The sequence below is a fragment of the Balaenoptera acutorostrata genome, chromosome 4 (assembly GCF_949987535.1).
Source record: "Balaenoptera acutorostrata chromosome 4, mBalAcu1.1, whole genome shotgun sequence".
In the NCBI taxonomy this organism is placed as follows: Eukaryota; Metazoa; Chordata; class Mammalia; order Artiodactyla; family Balaenopteridae; genus Balaenoptera; species Balaenoptera acutorostrata.
This window is the reverse complement of record NC_080067.1, coordinates 97,081,138-97,106,068: the sequence shown is the minus strand read 5'-3', so window position 1 is coordinate 97,106,068 and position 24,931 is coordinate 97,081,138.

Below are 24,931 nucleotides of genomic sequence, written 5' to 3'. Positions count from 1 at the left end.
TGCCTTAGTTTCCCTGGCCCCTGGTGGAACAGTACTGAAGCACGTTCCATACATTTTCTCAGAGAATCACCAATGGACTGAGCTCCATTTGACTACAGTGGTAATAGGCTCATTAACATACTCCTTACTGGCTCTCCTCATTACCCTATCTCACTTTTGCCCACTTCCTCACTGTGCTTCCTGGAATCAACTTCCAAATAAGTGGTTGCCTCAGGCTTTGGTTTTAGAGGATACACAAACTAAGACAAATAATAATGATGGTAGTAGAATTTAAATTTATAGATCACCTTTGCCTAAAATTCTCTCTGTCTTCTCTCCATCAATCAAAGTTCTTCATTCTTTAAAACCCAGTTCAAATTTCATCTCCATCAAAAAACTTTCTCTGATCACATCACCCAAAGGGATCATCCCTTCTCTGCTATTTTCCTCTAGAAATGTTATTTGTTGAGCAATTTGGAGTTAATTTTCCACAATCTTATGTCATTGTGGGCTCAGGACTCTTATCCTGCCCCCGGAAGTCTTGCATTTTGCACCCCTAGGCCTCAAAACAAACACATTCTTTCTCTTTCTCTCTCTGGATTTATTTCCCTTAGGACCAGCATGTGTGCCTTTTATTTCTTTGGAGTAATGAATCTGGAGATTTGGGTTTGAATGTGGGGAAGGAGGCCATTTAGGCCTGTAATTTGTACAAAAAAGCTACATAGCTCAGCATACTTGAACTTTTCCAAAAGGAGCCAAAAACTACAAATGATGATGACATACTACATGATGGCTTTTATCCTATGTATATATCTTCAAGGCTTTGAGGGCAGAAAGATTTGGTTAATATTCCTCTTCTCCCTGTGAAGCCCTAAGGGACGTATACAGCAAGAGACAGAGCCAAACAAAACAAAGCACCCATTTCTCGTTAGATGGACCTGTTCCTAAAATCCCAGTGTAGAGAGTTCTGGGCTTGCCTGCCTGTGGCCTTAACCTCCAAACCCAAATTTCATGATATAACCACTGTCTTACAAGCCACATGGAACAGAGACTGAATGAAAAAGTGAAATCTATAAAGTGTATACACAAGAAAAAGAAAGAGAGAGCTCAGGTGAACAGATCTTGTCGTGTAGGAGTCACCCTGTGGAAAAAGGAAGTTGATGTCAGTGTGCGAGCAGGGCTCATCCCAATATTCCACTTACTACTTCTGAAGCAGGGGCAGAATAGGGAGAGTACATGCGTGGGACACATGCATGGGACCTTGTAATGCACACTGACCACAGTTTACCAATAAACATGACCCAATTAGAGTCCTCAAATCTATCTATCCAGATTAATAACTTCTCTACTTGGGAGAAATTAAGTAAGAGAGGTGAAAAAGACCAGAGAACTTGAGTATCTTCCCTCTCCCAGAGGACTACACATCTCACCTTATATCCACTGTCCCTATAAATGTAACCCAATCTATTGCATCTTTTTCTTTTCTTTTTGGTTCAGGAAATAAATCTCCATACATTTGTCTTCTCTTCCCAAGCACATTATAAAAGTCTAAAGAGAAAGAACTGTCAATGCAAATCAAAACTACAATGAGGTATATCTCCTCACACTGGTTAGAACAGCCATCATCAAAACGTCTACAAATAATAAATGCTGGAGAGGGTGTGGAGAAAGAGAACTCTCCTACACTGTTGGTGGGAATGTAAACTAGTGTAGCCGCTGTGGAAAACAGTATGGAAGCTCCTTAAAAAACTAAAAATAGAGTTACCATATGATCCAGCAATCCCACTCCTGGACATATATCCAGAAAAAATGAAAACTCTAATTCAAAAAGATACATGTCCCCCAGTGTTCATAGCAGCACTATTTACAACAGTCAAGACATGAAAGCAACCTAAGTGTCCATCAACAGATGAATGGATAAAGAATGGAATATTACAATGGAATATTACTCAGCCATAAAATAACAATGAAATATTGACATTTGCAGCAACATGGATGGACCTAGAGATTATCATACTAAGTAAGTCATACAGAGAAAGATAAATATTCTATATCACTTACATGTGGAATCTAAAAAGTAATACAAATTAGTTTATTTACAAAACAGAAACAGACTCACAGACATAAAAACAAACATATGCTTACCATAAAGGAAAGGGTGAGGAATAAATTAGGAGTATGGGATTAACAGATACACACTGCTATATATAAAATAGATAAACAACAAGGATTTACTATGTAGCACAGGAAACTATGTTCAATAGCTTGTAATAACCTATAATGGAAAAGAACTATCTTCAGCTTCCTTTGTGTTCTCCACAGTACTGGGGATGTGAAAGGAATAAATAAAATTCTTTAGATAATAATAATTTTAGAATTATATACATTGATGGTTTCAATATGCTAGCTATTGTTTTAAGTGCTTTACACACATTAACCAGTTTAATCCTCACAACAATTCTATAAGGTATGTACTAGTAACATTCTCATTTTCTAGATGAAGGAATTAAGACTCAGGAAGTTCAAGTAACTTCCCTGAACTTGTACATCTAGAAAGTGAAAGAGTCAGGGTATGAATATTTATCCTATACTGTATGAAGAAGGTGAAATATTTACAGAGGAAGAGAAGATGACAGGGAGGGGCAATCTGCAACATGGGAAGTATATCAATCAGGGTCCAACCAGAGGAGTAAAACCAGTAGCAGATATATACATATATATTGAGTTGTTTTTTTTTTAAACAAGAAATTTACTCATGCAATTATGGAGGCTGGCTAAGCAAGTCTGAAGTCAGTAGAACAGACAAGCAGAAAAGGAAGATCCCAAGCAGTTAGAGCTCGTGGGCACAGTGTGAAGCTTGTTGTCTATAGGTAGAAACCAGAAAGGAAGATCCAGGAGAAAGGGAGGACAATTACAGACTTAGTAGCTGTTCCGGACCTCTCCCTCAGGGAAGACCTAGGCCCTCTTTTGAAGGCCTTCCAACTGATTAAGTCAGGTATACCTAGGATAATCTTCATTTTGATTAATTGAAAGTCAACTGATTAAAGACTTTAATCACATCTGCACAATCCCTTCACAGCAGAACCTAAATTAGTGTTTGAATGAATAACTGGGACAACATGTGTAAGCTACGAAGTTGTACTCCGTCAACTCTCCTACGAGAATATTTCTTGTAGCCCATGCTAACCAGAAACATACTAGAAAGGGAATTCTGGAGACTATTGTTCATCCTAGACAAGTTGACACATCCCAAAGCCACTAAGGGAGGCAAGCGGATTCTACAAGTCACCGGGCAGGGATAGGGGAAGGGACAGCCAAGACAAGCCCAAGGGCAAAAACACAGAAGAGACAAAACACTCATGGCTTCTTTTAAAAAGGTAATTAAGAAGAGAGTACAGTCATAAAACCCCAATGGGGACTCCAGTACTAGATGGCAGTGCAAATGTTCAATGTTTATGGGAGAAGGAAGAAACCTACTGAGGTAGGAAGGTACCTACAGGACTGGGCACATAGGAAACCCACAAGGATAAAGGACAGGGAGAAGGTGATAGAGTGAGTCCCATGGGGAAAATGAGATAGACCAAGAGCACAGTATTTCTGAAATTTTTAATATGATTAACTGAATGACCTAGCAGATATAACTCATTCTCATTGTTCTTGGTAGTTATGTGTTATAAAATCACAAAAGAACACTGCATTAGCAAATATTGAACCATTGCTCCTAAGAGAAATACAGCGTTAAGTTCCTGTAAGACTCTGGTCATAACATTTTCACCAACTGATCAATACTTAACGTCGTTTTATGTGTGTTTCTGTTTAAAGCCACCTTATTTAACACTATTGATTCATTAACATTGAATTCTTGGCCAACAGTGTTATAACTCACACCGAAACAAAGTTTATGCAACAGACGTATTTTCCCTATAAGGCACATACCAGCCTTCTGTACTTAGGAACACTACCATACTTGTGGGCCATATTAAATAGTGAAATCACCAACAAAAAGCAAAAATATGCAAAAAACATGGTACTACATAGACCAACGAAAGGTCTATTTAATTAATCTACAGTATGAGAGTTGAAAAACAAAGGCAGCATGTCACTTTCTTTGACCTCAGCTGGGAATGTGCATGTCAGAGTACTCAAATTTTTTACCATTCTGTGCATGTGTACAAATGATTCTAAAAACACTGCAAGTATTAATTTTGGGGTCATAAATAAATTCTAGTGAGCAGGTAAATTCACAAATATGAAATCTGTGAATAATGAGGATTGACTATACATATGAAGATTCACTCTTGGATTAATGTTAATGGTTAGAAAGTCCCAGTACCTGACAATGACTCCATCCTAGACATATTTCTGATTAAGTCTACAGTATGCCAAACAGGAGATAAAAAATGAGCAAGCAATCCATTATCCATGCTCTTCTGGATTCAGTGCATCCCCACATTGAAACTCCTTGGCTTAAAGTCAGCTGATGTAGTCTGTCTGTGGTTTTCAATCAACCACAGACACTACTCTGCTACTGAGATTGGAGCTATGGTTCGCTGCTTCTTATGTTTATCTGCCTCTGTGTTTCCACTGTGCCTGGACATGTAAGAGCTGCTTAGTTGTCTTACTCTCATCAACCCTTACTATGTGAGCAATAAAAGATAATTATCTGTGACTCTGCAGCTGCACAGAGAAAGTAAGTGGTGAAAAACACTCTCAGGATGGCAGATCTCACTGAAATGTATCAATTCCAATCTCAAGTGGGCCCTTACTGCTAACTAGCAATTCTAATTTCTCTAATCTATTCCTTTTGCCCTCTCCTATGCAACTATTTCAAACATTTACCTCTGTCTTAGTTTTCTTGGAGTGACATAACAAATACCATAGACTGGGTGGTTTAAACAACAGAAACTTATTTTTCACAGTTCTGGAGGCTGGGAAATCCAAGATCAGGGTGACAGCATGGTCAGGTTCTGGTGAGGGCTCTCTTCATGGCTTGCAGATGGCCACCTTCTCCCTGTGTCCTCACTTGGTGGAGAGAGTTAGAGAACAAGTTCTCTGGTGCATCTTCCTATAAGGGCACTAATCCCATCATGAGGGCCCCACCCTCACTTCCTCATCTAAATCAAATTACCTCCCAAAGGCCCTCTCTTCAAATACTATCACATTGGGTGTTAAGGCTTCATTTGTCTTCATTTGTTTTGTTTTTTAGGTTCTACATATAAGTGAGATCATATAGTATTTGTCTTTTTTTGTCTGACTTATTTCATTTAGCATAATACCCTCAAGGTCCATCCATGTTGTTGCAAATGTCAAGATTTCCTTTTTTTTATAGCTGAGTAGTGTGTGTGTGTGTGTATGTATATATATATATATAAAATAGAATACTACTATTATATATACTGTATAATATATATTTATATATCTGTATAATATATATATATATTATATATATCACATCTTTATCCATTCATCCACCAATGGACACTTAGGTTGTTATCCTGTTTTACTTTATTTAATTTTTAGTAATTAATTTATTTTTATTTTTGGCTGCATTGAGTCTTTGTTGCTGTATGTGGGCGTTCTCTAGTTGCAGCGAGCGGGGGCTACTCTTCGTTGCAGTGGGTGGGCTTCTCATTGAGATGGCTTCTCTTGTTGCAGAGCATGGGCTCTAGGTGGACAGGCTTCAGTAGTTGTGGCACATGGGCTCAGTAGTTGTGGCTCACGGGCTCTAGAGCGCAGGCTGAGTAGTTGTGGTACTTGGGCTTAGTTGCTCCGCAGCATGTGGGATCTTCCCAGACCAGGGCTCAACCCCATGTCCGCTGCATTGGCAGGCAGATTCTTAACCACTGCGCCACCAGGGAAGCCCTATTTTATTTTTTACCATAGAACTTATCACAAACTGACATCCATGTTTAGTTAATTATTAATAATATAGTCTGTCTGCTTCCCAGTGACAAACACTCTCTTCTTGACCTAACTTTAATCAGACTCCTCTGAGCTTTCTGCTCAACTAGGTCCAAATTTGGACTTCCCTCTCAGTCCATGGAGAATACAGTTTAAGCAATCAAATACAAGTTCATTTGGCTCACTAACTGTTCCAGAAGAGTGACCGCATTCTTTTATTATTATTATTTTTTGGACCACATTCTTTTGTATTACTACTGTTCATTAATACCTATAGGAAACAACGGTCTTTAAATGGTGTTAAGCTTTTTCATTGGCTTCTTATATTCCTAACATTTTAAGGTCAAAGTCCTTTGCTCTGGGTTTATCCTATAATATTTGCAATGAGTGAAAAAGCACATAAGCAGGTCAAGGGGGAATGGATTTAGAAAAATCACCCATGGTTCCAGGTAGCTTGTCTCTCAGGAAAAAAAAAATCACCAAACAAAACCATATGCTATAGAAATCATTCCTGAATTCCTGGCACAAATAAGTTCTGACTCTTTTTTCTTAGAGACGAAATAACAAGAATAACAATATTTTAAATGAAATATCATTTTAGCTTTGTGCATTCTATGTTGTCTTTTGTTTAAATATTAATTTGTCCAAACAACTTTCATCATTTCCTCTTAAAATTATTTAATTCTAGGTTCACCAATTAGGGAATACAATACTGTATTTTCATAATTGGGATCATAATTTTGTATAGTGTGATTCAAGTTTACTGATACATTTAGAGATTTCTGTACATATTCTTAGGGATAATGTGATAGGAAGGCTGAGCTACGTCTTGATTCTATAATTTTAAAAAATTTGTTTGGCACGGCATAGTAAAATTCACAGTAATGATACCTTATTTCTGCAGTGCCTTTCATTTGAAAACCCAAAACATTCAACATTTAGAGTACATTATTAGGCTGTACTATATTTTAGAAATTTTTAATTTTTCCATTATTTGTCTTACTTCTTAGATTTGTTGGTGCCTTTGGTATTTTAAAAGAAAGTCTTGTTAACTCTTGATAGAGAGACAGCTCAAAGAATTTTTACAAACAATGTAATTTAGTTTCTACAGTAGCATAAAAAGAGTGTAAAGGTTATTCTTAGCCCAGACAGAGGAAAAAACAATTGATTAAAAGTATTTTTAATATTTTGAACATCTACTATGCACTAAGCCCCGTGCCAGGCATGCTACATTTGATATCTTATTTAAACCTCACAAGAATTCTCCAAGATAGATATAATTATTTTTAATATGCACAGAAGAAACCCTATGTAGCATGGTTTAAACTACCTAAGAGTTCTCAGTAAAAAGTCTGGATTGGAATCCAGATTTCTCCAGCTACATTTTTTAACACTCTGGTTGCTTCACAATTAGAAGGATGTAGAGAAGAGAGTGGAAGATGTTTTTATTATCAAAATTTTTCTTTGCCTCTTTCATTTATTAACAATCTCAACTGTTCATTAAAAAGTTAGATTCAGAAGCAGGAATCAAAAATACTGACAGATATTCTTCACAGGAGTTTATATCTTTGAATGGCACAGTGTGGATGGTCAGATGACTTAAAGTTAGTGGGTTTGTTTACGTGACTCGAGATCCTGATGTTACAGGATAAGGCAATGCTTCCCAAAGCATGCCACATATACCACCACTGACCCACAAGATAATTTTGTTAACATTTGAACATTTTTTTTTTAATTTTATTTATTTATTTATTTATTTATTTATGGCTGTGTTGGGTCTTCGTTTCTGTGCGAGGGCTTTCTCCAGTTGCGGCAAGCAGGCCGCAACTTCGTCGCCGGTGCACGGGCCTCTCACTATCGCGGCCTCTCTTGTTGCGGAGCACAGGCTCCAGACGCGCAGGCTCAGTATTTGTGGCTCACGGGCCTAGTTGCTCCGCGGCATGTGGGATCCTCCCAGACCAGGGCTCGAACCCGTGTCCCCTGCATTGACAGGCAGACTCTCAACCACTGCGTCACCAGGGAAGCCCTGAACATTTTACTAGTTATATATTTTTAACATATATCAGGAAAGAAATTAACTAGCAGAACAAACTCTTACTCTTATGGATGTTATTACTTACAACAAAGCCAAAATAGACAGTCTACTTTGCATAGAGTGAGTTTGTTTACTCAAGCAGATCCATGAATGGGTCAAACCTTCAATAATTAAAACTTCTGCTTTGGATGTAAGGGTAGTATGAATGAACAGATAGATGGTACAGATTCTTGTATATCAAATTTCCATTCCCATCATCATGTATTTCTTACTAATATATCAATCTATCACATCAGGAAGTCAATCATAGTTTACTATATGAGTATATACCATTGTGAATTATAACCTGGGTTGAGTTCTTCATGTTTTAATTGAAACTATCATAGGTTTAAAGATATTTTTAGGCCTAATAAAAGAAATTTATAACAAATATGAACACTAATGGTGAAAACAATAAAGTCACAATAACGACTGAATCACCTGTTAGTGTTAAAGACATACCAGCTTCAACTAAAAACAAAATATTGCACAAATATGACAAATACTGTTTGAAATTTGGAATTTGATTGCCAGCTGAGAGCTAACCTATTTTATTACATGTTGTGTTTGGAAACACTAGTGTCATTTTGACACATACAAAGAACACTATGAGAAACTTACCAAAATTACTGAAGCAAAACAGAAGGACATCCAAGCACCCTAGAAACTAACAGGCTGTATAATAAGGATAAGAGTACAAAAGCTTTATGGTGTTGTGAGGTAACTGGTGAAACACATAGAATCCTCATGGCAAAAATGTCAAAGCAATGATTGGGGACAAAACAAGAAAAATGATTGATAAGGTGCCTCTGTCAAATAACAGGGTTCATTTTAGAATTACAGTTATGAACAGAAAGTAAAGCAGCAATTATTATTCAGAGAATGACAAAGTCAATACAATTTTCTGCAGACTGATGAATCCACTAACAATGTATAGTCAGAAAATCTTTGACTAAATCTGGAAAAATGCGAATAAAAGTAGTCTATAAAAACTTTTTCACTGTCAAATTGTACAACTGAAGAAGTGATTTAATATTTATTGATGAATTCAGATAATCAATAACAATGACAATAAGTGATACTGGGCTAAACACAGGTGTTAAAGACAATTCATTCAACAAGAAGACTTGATTAATACAGCTGAGCTATTGCACATATACTTACAGTTGTATTCACAGAGAAATCCTAGTCAATAGAGATACACATAAAGATTTAAGAAAAGTATTTATTAAAATTGTCAATCATACGCAGGCCTCTGAGTTCTCAAAATTTTCTCAGGCTCTGCAAAAATATAGCATAAGTTAAAAATCAGAAATTACTTTCATATGTCATTTGTTAGATTCCCTGCTGCTGACAGGAGCCCTTACATATTCATTCAAGTTGATATACCTATAAAATATTGCATAACCAGTCGTAATATGGTTGTATCACAGATTTAACCTTTCTTCCAGAATGATTTGAAGTTCTACTGCAACATGAATAGCTAAAATAACTTTGAAAAAGAACAAAATTGGAGGCCTTACACCTACCTAATTTCAAAACTTACTATAAAGTTACAGTAACCAAGACAGTGTGGTATTAGCATAAATGGAGGCATCCAGATAAATGCAACAGAACTGAGAATCCAGAAAGAACCCTTACTTTTATATTCAATCGTTTCTCTGACAAAGTGCCAAGACAATTCAATGGGAAAAAGATATTCTCTTCAACAAACGGTGCTGGGACAATTGAATATATTTACAAATATGAACCTTTTACTAACACCATTAATTCAGTCAATTAGCTAGCTCACATATAAATAACTCAATAATGGATCACAGACATAAAGAGCTAAAACCATAAATCTTCTAGAAAAAAAAATTTCTGTGACACATTAGGCAAAAAGTTCTTAAATATGTTACAACAATCACAAATTACAACTGAAAAAAAAAACTGATGAATTGATATTCAGTAAAAAATATTCAGTAAAACCTTTTGTGCTTAAAACACACCATTAAGAAAATGGGTTCCCACAGACCAAGAGAAAATATCTGCAAATAATATATCTGATAAAGGATTGTACCGGGAATATATTAAAAATTCTTACAATTCAATAAGAAGAATATAAATAACCAAATATAAAAATAGGCTTGAAGAGACATTTCATCAAAGAAAACATATAAATGGGTATACTCAAATAAAAAACACTCAAGATCCTTAGTTATTAGTGAAGTACAAATTAAAAACATAGTAAGATACCACTACACATTCACTAGAAGAGATATAATCAAAAACACAGGCAATACCAAGTATAGGTGAGGATGTACGAAAATTCAAACCCTCATACACTGCTGGTGGGAATGTAAAATAATACAGCCACTTTGGAAATAAGTTGGGTTACGTATTTTAAAATTTAAACATTGGGCTTCCCTGGTGGCACAGTGGTTGAGAATCTGCCTGCCAATGCAGGGGACATGGGTTCGAGCCCTGGTCTGGGAAGATCCCACATGCCATGGAGCAACTAGGCCCGTGAGCCACAACTACTGAGCCTGCGCATCTGGAGCTTGTGCTCCGCAACAAGAGAGGCCGCAACAGTGAGAGGCCCATGCACCGCGATGAAGAGTGGCCCCCGCTCACCACAACTAGAGAAAGCCCTCACACAGAAACGAAGACCCAACACAGCCAAAAAGAAAGAAAGAAAGAAAGAAGCTTTCATTAAAAAAAAAAAAAAAAATTTACATATAATCTTATCATATGAACAAGCAATTCCAGTCCTAAGTATATACCCACAAGAAATGAAAATATGCCTGCAACAATAGATGAATGGGTAAAGAAGGTGTGGTATATATATACAATGGAATACTACCCAGTCATAGAAAATAATGAAATTTTTCTATTTGCAACAACATTAATGGACTTGGAGGATATTATGTTAAGTGAATAAGTCAGACAGAAAAAGACAAATACTGTATGATATCACTTATATGTGGAATCTAAACAAAAAAAAGAAACAGACTCACAGATATAGAGAACAAACGAGTGGTTACCAGTGGGGAGAGGGAAGAGGGGAGGGGCAAGATAGTGGCAGGAGATTAAGAGGTACAAACTACTATGTCTAAAATAAATAAGCTACAAGGCTATATTGTACAGCAGGGGGAATATAGCCAATATTTTATAATAACTATAAATGGAGTATAACCGTTAAAAATTATGAATCACTATGTTGTACACCTGAAGCATATAATATTGTACATCAACTATATCTCAATAAAAAATTTAAAAACTAATCAACCTGAAAAAAAAAAAGAAATGAAAACATGTCCACACAAAGATTTGTTCATGAACGTTCATAGTACTATTGTCCATAATATACATCAATTGGTGATGGATAAACAAAATGTGGTATCCATACAATGGGATACTACTAAGCAATAAAAGGGAACCAATATTTATATATTCTACAAACTGGACAAACCTCAAAAACATTATGCAAATTGAAAGACGACAGGCACAAAAGAATACATATTGTATGATTCCACTTACATAAAATATCCAAAGAACACAAATATATAGAGTTAAAAAGCAGATCAGAGGTTGTCTGGGACTAGAAGTGGGAGTGAGGATTGACTCAAATGATTGACTTTAAATGGATTCAAAGGAATATTGAGGGGTGATGGAAATGTTCTAAAACTGGATCATAGTAATGGTTACACAACTTTATAAATTTCCAAAATAAATAAATAATCACACAAACAAATAAATAAGGATGAGAATTGAGCTGATGTCAGTTGCCCCAATGCAGTGTCACAAACCCTTGCCAGTTTCCAGAATTTAGCCAGTTCTTTGACTCATGACCCATCGACTAAAGGAATGACTAGGTCCCCATGAGAAAGTACTCTGAACACAGAGATAGTAATTGAGTCACTTGTTCCCTAAAGTAATCTGATTATTTATTTGGATAAGTGTCCATGGTAGAAAGGGGAAACCTCAGCTCTTATAATGGCTCTTGAATAGAAAGTCTGAATCAACATTGATACCTGAGGAACTGAAATGCTATAATGCCTACATCAGTGGTTTTCCACCTTTAGTGTACACTGAATTACCAAGAAAGCTTGTTAAAGCATAGATTCCTGAGCTCCTTGCCAACAGAGAGATTCTGTTTAGTGAGGTTCTGAATTTCTAACAAGCTCCCAGGTTATGAAGAGGATGCAGGTCCACAGACCACACTTTCGGTGGCACTTGTTTACATGATACCATGATGAAAAACTTACATTTAATCCACCCATGGTCTGGGTCTGAGACAACTACTCTCTTAGGAAAGTTGCTTACAGGGCATGCACATGAATCACAAAATTATATAAACATGAAAATATAACTCAGTAATGACATTTACACCAATGTGCATGGAAATTACATCACTACCTGCACTTCATCAAGAATAACTGTTTCACTCCTTAAATTTGACTCAATCTTTTAGTTCAATCGTTGGAACTCATTCTGTCTTGTAATTAAGAAACATTATCCATTGTTTCCAATGAAATATATGAGTAAACACAATGTATTAATATTTTATTTAAATACTATGCTCCATTGGTAAAAGCATATGTTATTACATGGAAGACAGCTTGTTACAATGGAACTAAGCCCCGCAAAAGAAAACATACTACTATATATAAATTCAATTAATCACTGGCCTATTAAAATGATGACTAAAAACAAAAATACTCAGGCAATGTTCTTCAAGTACTGAATTAAACTCTAATCTAAACAAACAACACAGAGCCAGATTTCACCTAAAAGGTACAAGAGAATATCTCCACACCTGGCCATTGCTATAAATTTGTCAAACAATGATGTGCTGCCTTTGTTCCTTGCCCTCACTTTTACTGTATGAAACTTCATATTGATATCATCAAATAAAATGAAACATTTCCTTCCAAGCATTGCTACCCGGTAGAGTCAGGAACATGACGCAAGAAGTTAGATCACATCATGGGTAACTGCTAGATTGTTGCCTTTAAAATAACGTGTGTGTGTGTGTGTGTGTGCGTGTGTGTGTGTGTGTGTGTGTGTGTGTACTTTGAGCTGAAATATGTCAGCCTCATTGCCAGAAGCTGATTATTATTACAGAGGTGTAACAGCTTTCAGAAGAATTTCTTAAAGCATTTTACTTTTATCACAGAAAAACTTCAGAACATTCACGTGAATTCAAGAAAAAGCTATGCCTTTCAATGCCATGTAATTTCTCAATACACCATTCTTGAATTCACGTGAATGTTCTGAAGTTTTTTTCTGTGATTTTATACTATGTATAAAATAGGTAACTAATGGGAACCTCCTGTATAGCACAGGGAACTCTACTCAATGCTCTGTGGTGACCTAAATGGGAAGGAAATCCAAAAAGGAAGGGATATATGTATACATATAACTGATTCACTTTGCTGTACAGCAGAAACTAACACAACATTGTAAAGTAACTATACTCCAATTAAAAAAACAAAAGTACCTCCTTTTGGCAGTCTTCTTTCCTTATTTTTGTCATTAAAAAAAAAAAGAGGAAGAATAGTTAGATAGCTAATTGTATTATCAGGAAAACACAACTCAAATATGTTTGCATGAAAAGAATATTTCTTGAAGATACTGGATTATGCCCCAGAATCAAAGGAAGAATGGCAGGAACATGGGCCCCTTGGAAACAGGGCCAGGACCAGGCCAGGGACTCGAATGTTGTCAGCCCTGTCCCTGCTTTCTTTGCCTGCCCTATTATATTCATCACTGCATGATGCTGTTTTTCTCTCAGATTTTTCACACAGCAGGTGACATGACCACATTTTCACAGCTTCTGAACACAGAGTAGAGATAGCTTTTCTCTCCCAACTTCTGTTTAGAACATCCTACAGGACCCTGGCTAACTTGGTCTAGACCCCTTGCAGCCTCCTTAGCCAGGTCCCTGCAACATCAATGGTTGGCGCAGTTAGGCTGGTTGTCTGCCCCCGTGAGCAGGTTCTGAGACTATATGGTGTGATGGGTTGCCCCAGCAAAACCGCAGAGGTACTCGCCCCGAAGGAGCAGGGTGCCAGGGCAGAGTGACACAACAGCACTCATTCCTGCTTCAAAACAGCTCCCTCAGCTCTCAGCTACAGGAAAGTTATTTTCTCCATCTATAAATGAGAAAGTAGAATAAGACACAGATTAAGATGCACACACACAGAGGAACAGTGGACCTGGAATGGAGTCAAATCATATACATGATATTCAAACAACATCATTTCTGAGGATTTTAATAAACATGCCTCTCATAGCAATCTACTATTGATATAGTTAGGTTTTCAGAAATCTGGTTTTAGGAAAAGCTGAGAATTTTAGACTTTCAAACTGATTAATCAAATACCTGCTTTTAGAAAGGTCAGGGAAGACAGGAGAAAATTTCCAATATATTCTCCAACAGTCTGGAGACATGTTATTCAGAATATCTCTAGTGACCCAGAAAACAGAAGTTAGATGGTGTTTTGAGTATTTTTTGTCTCTATTCTCAGACTCCCCTTTCTTCACCTTTCATTTCTGGAGAACAAGGAAAATTCTTTTGAGTTCAGCTCTCTGACAGATGATCAGTGGTTATTTAAAAGTATCTAATGGTCTAAAATCTAAAACTTTGGAATTATGTATGCTATTCAGTCAATTGTTTTTGTTAACTAGGTGGCTTAATTAATGAATGGTACAGGTTCAAATTGAGACATCATTATAAGCCAGGAAAAATAGTTTATTTGTGTGTAGTTCTTGCAATATAAATGAGACTAACTTTTTTATGAGAGTGAAAGAATCCTAATAGGAACTCAAGGCAAAGCTTATTCAAAAACACTTCAGGCTTTAGAAAATTAAATTAAGTAGATTATTAAACTTTATACAAAACTGTAAAAGCAAATATTAAATAACAGTGTCTCAACTGATTGGATATAACCCAGGTTGAAGCAAAATTTTAAGCAGAGGTTTTGACCTGATGTAATTATAGACAATCACATAATCTAAGCATTAAAAATGCTTAATTCTATAAATTTACATACACTTGAAGTTTTTAATAAGAATGTTACTTGCCCAGCCCAGGGTTCACAGATATTTTTGTAACATAAATTAGAATAACTTGATGATATTTGGGTTTCACAAATAGTATAAAGACTAAACCATGGTACATAATTTAGTTTTAAGTCACATAATCCAAAGGCATGTGTACCTGGTTTCTCACAGGAAGATATAAAACAACCTCTAAAGCAAGCTTAAAACTGTTATTTTGGAAGCATTAGGACATAATGGACATGTGTCATGGTCAGATAATATGCATGAGTTTTGAGATACTAAATTCTGTTCTTTTATTATAGAAAGGCCAGAACTAGATGCAATATGGTATAGGGGAAATAACACTAGCCTAGGAGTCAGGATGTCTGGACTTCAGTGCTTTCCACCACCAGACAGCCAGGTAACCTTGAACAAGCCACAAAACCTCTTTGGGGCTTAGTTGTTTTTGTAAAATAAGAGGATTTGATAAATGGTCTCAAAGTCCATTCCAGCTCTATAATTCCATGACTCCACCCATATATGTTAATGTGATAAGCACAGTGCTAAATAATTCAAAATATGTTACTACCTCTCCATTGTTTCCTCTTTTCTTTCCTTTTTCTCTCAATTCTTTTCATGACTCCAAGCACATTCTCAATACATATTTATTCCTGTATCTTCAATACCTAGTGTACAGACTGGCCAAAATTGCGGTCTATAAAAAGGGCTGTCTATCTTCAAGAAACTCAATCTAATACAGCAAACATATAAATAAATTGCATTACTGTGATTCAAGTCCAAAAATACATTAGTAATTTATATTCTTCACAAAGACAGTACAACAAAGAGACCAATGAACTGTTCTTTAAGCTAACCCAGAGAAACTTAATTAAGCATGGAACATCTCAATATCTGATATGGATTTTTTTTTAATGATAAGGAACTAGTCAGGCAATAGAGGGAACAGAATGTTCGTTGAAGCCATGACATAGTGTGTTCTGCTTAGGTGCAGATACAACAATTCTAATTGTCATGAATTTCCTGTGCTTGAACATCAGATTTCTTAGGATATACCATCCTTTCTGAGTGCTTTTTTTAAAAAACTTTTTTAGTTTAGAGCTGCAGCTGAAATATCTCTTTGACATTTGGTACTTCTTGATTATTATAGATATTATACATACAATATTAAAGATTATATTCTTATATATTATTTGGAGGCTCTCTATTCAGTTCCATTGATCAGTATGCCTATCCTTTAACAAATATTAAATATAACAAAAACTGTAGCATTGTAACATATCATGATATCCTCCAACCTTGTTTTTCTTCTTTAAGAATGTCTTGTCTATCTTTGAGTTTTTGCTCTTTCATACAAAATTTTAGTATCAGCTTGTAAAGCTTCACTAAAACAAAACTGTTGAAATTTTCATTGGCATTTCATTAATTCTAAAGATTAATTTGGGGAAAACACAAATCGTTATACTAATCTTCCTATCCACGAAAGATTATGTCTTTTCATTTATATAGGTCTACTTTAACATCATTCAACAAAGTTTTAAATTGTTTCCATATAGGTTCGCCTACCTTCTGTTAGACTACTTACTCTGTACCTATTTTTGTTGCGGTTATAAATGGTATTTTAATGCTTTTTATTTCTTTTTCATGTATTACCATGTTATCTAGGATCTCCAGTACAATGTTAAATGGAAATGTTGATAACAGACAACCTCCTGATTTTCAATGAAATGTTAATATATTTTACCAATAAGAATGTTTGCTGTTCATTTCTGATATACTCTTTATCAAAATTAAAAAATACCCTCTAATCCTATTTTTCTGAGTGTTTATCGTGAATGTGTTTTGACATGTCAGTGCTTTATTTGCATTAATTGAAATAAGATTATGTTTTCCTTCTTTAATTTATTAATGCAGTGAATTACATTAATGATATTTCTAATAGTAAACTCTCTTGCATGCTTAGAAAAAACCCAATTTGGTCATGACATGTTATTTTTTTTATACTTCACTGGATTTGATTTGCAAATAGTTTCTTTAGGATTTTTGCATCTACGTTCACGCCTGATACGGGACTGCAAATGTGATCCCTCATACAATCTTTTCCAGTTATTTACTGCTGCAAAACAAGGTTCTCCCAAATATAGAGGCTTAAAACAATAGCACCACTTATATTATGTCTCCTGATTTTATGGGTTGAAAATTTGGGCAGGGTTTCACTGAGAAATTTTTCAACTCCATGTGGCACTGAGATCACTCAGTGATATTCAGCTAGTGACTGGACTGTGCTGAAGTTCATGACAAATTCAATCAAATGTCTGGTGCCTTAACAGGGAAGGTTGGAATGCTAAGCTCAGCTGGGTTCCTATATATAATCTCAGGGCCTCTCCACACGGTCTATGTAACAGGGTGGTCACGCTTCTTACATAATGGCTCAGGGCTCCAAGAGACCAAGGCAGTACCCGCCAGTCCCCTTAAAAAATTCATTTTGTCTAAGTTTTCAATATACTGGCACAAAATTATTCATTGTATTCTCTTTTTGTTCTGTACAGAATCCAGTTATATCAATTTTATTAATAATATTATATGTAATTACTTTATCAACCTAGCCAAAATTTGACTTTATATTTCAGAAACTGAAATATTAATATTTCGGAAACTAACATGGTCATTTCTATTGAATGTTTGATTCTTTCTCCTTATTTAATGTGCTAATTTTTACTAATTATTTATATTAATTGTTTTTTTTAACATCTCTTATTCTCATCCATATCTAAGAATTTTATATCTTATATCTAATAATTCTTTATACATTCTGAATACAAGCTTTTTGTTGATTATAAGCATTATGAATATGCTCTTCCACTTTGTGGCCTGCCTTCCCACTCCTTTGATGAATGCAAGTTCTTAACTTTAAGGTACTCACTCTGATGTATCAATCTTTTATGACTAATGTTTTACGTGCACTGCTTAAGAAATCTATCACTATCCTCAAGGTCATGAAAATGTTCTATATTATTTCCAAAAAGATCTAACATCCACCTGGAATTCATATTTGCATGTGATATCAGGTATCACTTTTGCCTATGGTGATATCTGGTTGACCCAGAACCATTTATCAAAAAGATCTTCCTTTTCCTTCTGTTCTGTAGTTCCTTCTTCATCAGAAATCAAGTAGACATATATGTGTGTGTTTGTTTCTGGGCACTTATCTGTTATCTTGGGCTATTTATCCATCCTTGTGCCAGCACCACATTGAAATTACTATAACTTCCTAATAAGCTTTATACCAGAGACAGCAAGTTCTCTAATCTTTTTCTTCTTCAAGATAATTGATTATTCTTGACTCTTGGCTCTTTGCATTAATTTTAGAACCTACTTGTTGATTTCCACATAAAAATCAGTCAGAATATTCATTGGGATTGCACTGAATTCAGTGGCTCATATTGGGGAGAATGGACATCTTTAAAATATTGACTCAAGCCATGAATATGGCATATTTTTCTACTAATTTAGGCCTTAAATTTTTTTTTCTCTTTATTTTTTACTGTTTTTTTGAATAGTGATCTTGCACAACTTTTGTCATATTTATTCCTAGGTATTTGTTGTGTTTTTTTGTGTTTTTTTTTTTGAGTACGTTGGGTCTTCGTTGCTGTGTGCGGGCTTTCTCTAGCTGCGGCAAGCAGGGGCTGCTCTTTGTTGTGGTGCACGTGCTTCTCATTGCAGTGGCTTCTCTTGTGGAACACAGGCTCTAGGCATGTGGGCTTCAGTAGTTGTGGCACATGGGCTCAGTAGTTGTGGCTCACGGGCTCTAGAGCGCAGGCTCAGTAGTTGTGGCACATGGGCTTAGTTGCTCAGAGGCATGTGGGATCTTCCCGGACCAGGGCTCGAACCTGTGTCCCCTGCATTGGCAGGCAGATTCTTAACCACTACACCACCAGGGACATCCCTGTTGTGTTCTTTTTAAAGCTACTGCAATTTTTATTTTCTTTTATTTTCTAATTCATTGCTGATACATAAAAATGTAAGTGATGCTTTCATATTGACCTTGCATGCAGCAAATCTACTAAAATCATTTATTAATTCTAATAATTTATCAGTGATCCTTTTGGATATTCTAAGTACAAAATTATATTGTATATGAATAATGATGTTTTCTTTCCTTTCCAATTATAATATTTTTATTTCTTTTCCTGATTTACTGCACTGGCTAGGACCTATAGCAAAATGTTGACTTAAGTGATGACAACTAGTATCCTTCCTATCTCAGAGAGAAACGTTATACCATTGAATATGATGCTTGCTGTAGTTTGTTTTGTTTGATTTGTTTGTTTTGGAATATCCTGTATATATCCTGTATCAAACTAGGTTAATATTTTACACTTTTTATATATTGCTTGATTCAATTTCCTAATTGAACGTTTAGGACTTTCACAATTATGAGTCAGTTTGGCCTATAGTTTTCATTTTTCAAATCCTTTTAAAAATTTTATTATGAAAATTATACTAGCCTCATAAAGTAAGCTGGGAAGTGTTTCCTCCTGTTTTATTCTCCAGAAAAAATTATAGAATTAGCAGTTTTTTCCTAAGTATTTTAAAAAATTCACCGGCAAATACCTTTATTCAAGAATGTTCAAATTTTCTATTTTTTCTTATGTCAGTTTTAATATTATGTTTTTCTAGGACTTTGTTAATTTCATGTAAATTTTCAAATTTATTGGCATGAAGCTAGATACACAGGATCTCTGGAAACATCACCTTTTCACTTCTAGTGTTAAGTATTTCTGCCTTCCCGCTCTCTTTTCGTTTTTATTCCTTGATCAGTCTCATAATGGGTTTGTCAATTTTATTATTCTTCCCAAAGTACCACTTCTTGGTTTTGTTGATCTTTATCATTTTTTTTTAAGTCTACCACTGATTTCTTTTCTTCTCTTTAAGATTTCTATCCTCCCTGTACTCTCTTCAGAATTCATTTGCTATTTTTTTTTAAATGTACAGTTTTTTAATTTTATTTAATTTTATTTATTTATTTATGGCTGTGTTGGGTCTTCGTTTCTGTGCGAGGGCTTTCTCTAGTTGCGGTGAGCGGGGGCCACTCTTCATCGCGGTGCGCGGGCCTCTCACTATCGCGGCCTCTCTTGTTGTGGAGCACAGGCTCCAGACGCGCAGGCTCAGTAATTGTGGCTCACGGGCCCAGTTGCTCCGCGGCATGTGGGATCTTCCCAGACCAGGGCTCGAACCCATGTTGCCTGCATTGGCAGGCAGATTCTCAACCACTGCGCCACTAGGGAAGCCCCATTTGCTATTTTTTTCTAACTTCTTGAGATAGATGCTTAACTCATTTAACCTTTCTTCTCTTCTAATATATGTATTTAAAACTAAAAATTTGTCTTTCAGTATGGTTACATGTCATGAGCTTGACAGGTAGTATTTTTTTTAACATGTAAAAATGTTTCCTAATTTCCATTTCAATTTCTTCTTTGACTCACAGATTACTTAGAGGCATACTGTTTGTTTACCAAACATTTTAGGGGATTCTCTACTTACCTCATTGACTTTTATCTTAATTCCACTATGGTCAGTGAGCATACTCTATTTTATTTTAATCTCTTTAAATGTGTTGAGACATGCTTTCTGGTGTAGCACATATTAACTTTTAGTAAATTTTCTCTCATCACAGAGAATCAAGCTAAAAATGTCACTATTTGGTGTTGATTTTTCTTACTTTCTTTGAATAATTGACTATTTGAGTTATACCCTCTTTACTGTTCTTTTTTTATTGGGATAGGGGTTATCCTGAGAGATTAAAACACACATTCTTGATTTAACAGAGTCTAACATAATTTAGTACTTTTACTTCTTCCAAGACAATACAGGACCTCGTATCTACCACTCCAGATTTTTATGACACTGTTACCACGTTTTAACTCTACATATTTTAAAATCCAAAGATAATAATATTGTTATTATTATTATTTTAACAGTAAACATTTCTTTAGGTTTACCTACATATTTACTCTTTTTGGTGCTCTTTACTTTTTCTTGCATTTCCAATCATCTGTCTGGAATCATTCCCCCTTTCCTACTGAAGGACATGCTTTAGTATTTCTTTTAGTGTGAATCTGCTAATGATGAATATTCTCAGTTTTGGGTTGTATGGAAAATGCTTTTACTTCACTTTCATTCATAAAGAAAATTTTCACTGGAAATAGGATTCCAGATTAGCAGTCATTTTCTTTCAGCACTTACTTCACTGTCCTCTAGCTTCCATGCTTCTATTTAACTCATTAACTTTAATCTTTCTTCTTTTCTAGTATATGTATCTATAACCAAAAATTTCTCTCAACATGGCTTTAGCTACATACCATGAGTTTAGAGAGTTAATCCTATTTTTATTCCTTTGGGGTTACAAAAACTCTTTTTCTGGCTGCTTTTAAGTATTTCTCTGTCTTTGTAGTTCACCAGTTTTACTATGATGTGCCCATGTGTGATTTTGCTTTTATTTACCCTGCCTGGGTTTCATAAAGTATCTTGAATCTGCGGCTTGATGTATTTAATCATTTTTGAAAAATTAAAAGTCCATTAGCACTTCAAATATACTTCTGCTTTATTTTCTTTCTCCTGTCCTCCAGGAACTCTAATTATCCATGTGTTAAACATTTCTCAGACTATCCCCTCAGCATCCCCAAATATTTTATCTATTTTCTATCTTTAAAAAAATATTTTCTTCAAACTATCTTCTGATTCATTAATTCTCTCTTCTGCTGGATTTAATCTGATGTCCAGAGTATGTTTAATACTCCTTATTGAATTCTCATTTTCAGGGATTTTAAAAAAATGTGTTTAGTTCTAGAGTTTCCATTTCATTCTCTGTTAAAATTCTCTTGAACATAGTCAGCATAGTTACTTTAAAATCTGTATTGGGTACCTCCATTTTCTGGATCCATTGTGGATCTATTCCATTATTTATTGTTTCTCTTAAATTTTGATCATATTCTCTTATAAACTTATGTGCCCTTTAATTAGTTATTTTCTTGAGTTTTATATTATATTATTATTATATTATATATAATATTTAATTATCATTAATTATATATTATACATTATTATATAATTATATATTATATAATATATAATTATATATTATAATTAATATATTATAAAAATATATTATATTAATTATATATTATATTATATATTATATATAATTATATTATATTATTTTTAGAAATAAATTTAGGCCTATATTATCTTCCCAAAGAGAGATCTGATATCTCTTTTGGCAAGTGGTTAAGGGCTTTAACAATCTGGGGTCACTTTAATGCAATTTTAGAAACTGAAATTATTTCAAGCTAGGTTTCAGTCCCTGCAAGGGTTTGCTTCATTTCTCATTCACTACTACTTCTAAAGTGTAGCTATGGTACTATAAAAAAAGAAGAAAAGAAGGTAAGAAAGAGAAAAAGGAACACTAAATCAAAAGGGTCTCAACTCAGAGCAGGAGGATTCTACCACTTCTCACCTTTCTTAATAGGCCCTGCTCGCCAATATTTTGGAAAAACACAGGAGCCTAAATTGAATATACTATCATCCAGAAAAGAATTACATTTGTTTCTTCTGAGACCCAGTTAGCACTACTGACTTGAGAACACTCTAGCCCGTTCCAAGATCCACAGCTTAATCTGGGAGTCTTGGTATCAGCCACTCAACTTTGTTACATACCTAAGTCTTCATCTCCTTATCTTAGCTCTGGCATTACAACCAGTGTAACCCTGCTTTTTCACAGATGCTTACTCATTCCTCCAATTTTACATCATAGATTATTTTTTCTGCTTTCTTCTTCATGTGTTTGTATGTTTGGGGCTCTTGGAGATTTTCCTTTCTTCCTGCAAGCTCAGTGATGCAAGAAAATTTTCTTAACAGGATTTATGCAGAATCTTCTTATCATATGGTGGAAAGTCCAGAGCAAAAGTCTCTGCCTTCTTTTTTCCAAGTTATCATTTTGTGAGCTTTTTGAGGACAATAACATTCTCAGAAAACTTACCGGATGGCTGCCAAGTTTAAGCTTAGAGCTCTCATGGAAAAAACTAATAGTGAATAAAAATATACACTTTTGATAATGACAAATACATGTTTTTGAAAGACTTTATAACATAAACAAAATAATTCTTCCTCTTCTTCATTATGTTCTAGTTGTTTTATAGATGACTAATAAGCTCAGATGAGTCAAAGATATAAATACTTTCTCTCACAGGGGGATCAGTAGGTAATCAAGACAGCCATTTATTTAAACCTCAAATTGTGGCTTTAAAAGAAAGATTTATACAATGGTAGTCATCCCAATTTTCGTATTCATAAGCTTTAGAATTATCTCTGCACCTTATTAGCTGACTTAACATGAATGGGAGTTCTCAGTAGGTGTTGAGTGAACGTGAAAACAGGAGAACTAGACTCAAGTCTGTAGAACAAATTATAGCTTTTATAAAGTTACAGTGAAACATTTTTGTTTCTTTTTAAGATTAAACATACTCAAGAGTTGGAGTATGTATGAAGAAAAGTGGGAGGTATTCCAATGTCGTGGCAGTTTGAGCAGTCCAAAATGGCCTACTGTTGCTTATTCATTCATATTTTAACTATAAAAATGATACTACAGATCTTCCTCGACTTACTATGGGGTTATACCCCTATAAACCCATCATAAGCTGAAAATATTGTAAGTCAAAAATACTGTAAGTTGAAAATGCATTAATACACCTACCCTGCTGAACATTACAGCTGAGCCCAGCCTACCTTAAACATGCTCAGAACACATACATTAGCTTACAGTTGGGCAAAATCATCCAACACAAAGCCTATTTGATAATAAAGTGTTGAATATCTCAATCAATACTCTACTCAATACAATGAATACTCTACTGAAAGTGAAAAACAGAATGGCCGTAATATAATGGTTGTCTATCCTCGTGATGGTGTGGCTGACTGGGAGCGGCAAAGGCATCATGAGAGTATCTGGCTGCATATTACTAGCCCAGGAGAAGATCAAAATTCAGATTTCTACTGAATGCATTATCACTTTTGCATCATCGTAAAATCAAAAAATTGTAAGTCCAAGCACAACATTCTAAGTTGGGGACCATCTGTACCATGTCAAAAGTTATGGGTAAAAGATGGCATAGGGCCGGGACTTCCCCAGTGGTCCAGTGGTTAAGACTCTGCCTTCCAATGCAGGGGTCGCGGGTTCGATTCCTGGTCACAGAACTAAGGTCCCACATGCTGCAGGGTGCAGCCAAAAATTAAAAGAAAAAAAAAAAGTGGCAAAGAATAGTGTTAAGACTTGGATAAGAGTGACCTTTAGGCTTAAATCCCAGTGCAACTAGTTACTAGCAATTTAACTTTGGCTGAATTTCTTAACTTCCCTAGGCTTCCACTTCCTCAGCAAAATAATGTTAGTACTTGCCTCATAAGATTGCTATGAGGTTTACAGATATAACAAGTTCCTAAATCATAGTAAAGATCCAGGAGGTTTATCAAGTTATTTCTTCCTCGCTATGTTTTTCTTGTCCAGGAAGAATAATAGTGTTGTGAGGAACAGTCCTCCAGCTGAGCTCCAAAATAGACCTCATGGCTTATGAGGGAAGATGAAAAAACTTAAGTGGTGTTCAATCCATGCTTTGCCTAAGTTGAGTAAAGCCTAAATAGCCAACAGAAGTAATGAGAAACAAATGGGATGTTTAAGAATCTTTGTTACAATCATCTGTGATATTTTTCTAACACAATTGAGGAATTGTCTTAAAATACATAATTCTAAACCTGACAGTATTAAACTTGAAAGAATTATTGGTACTGTTGGAGGAAATAAATAATGAATTTTAAATAGAAAAAAGAGAAAAATGGCTATTTATATATGCAATTAATTGCTTGGGAGTTGGAGAACAG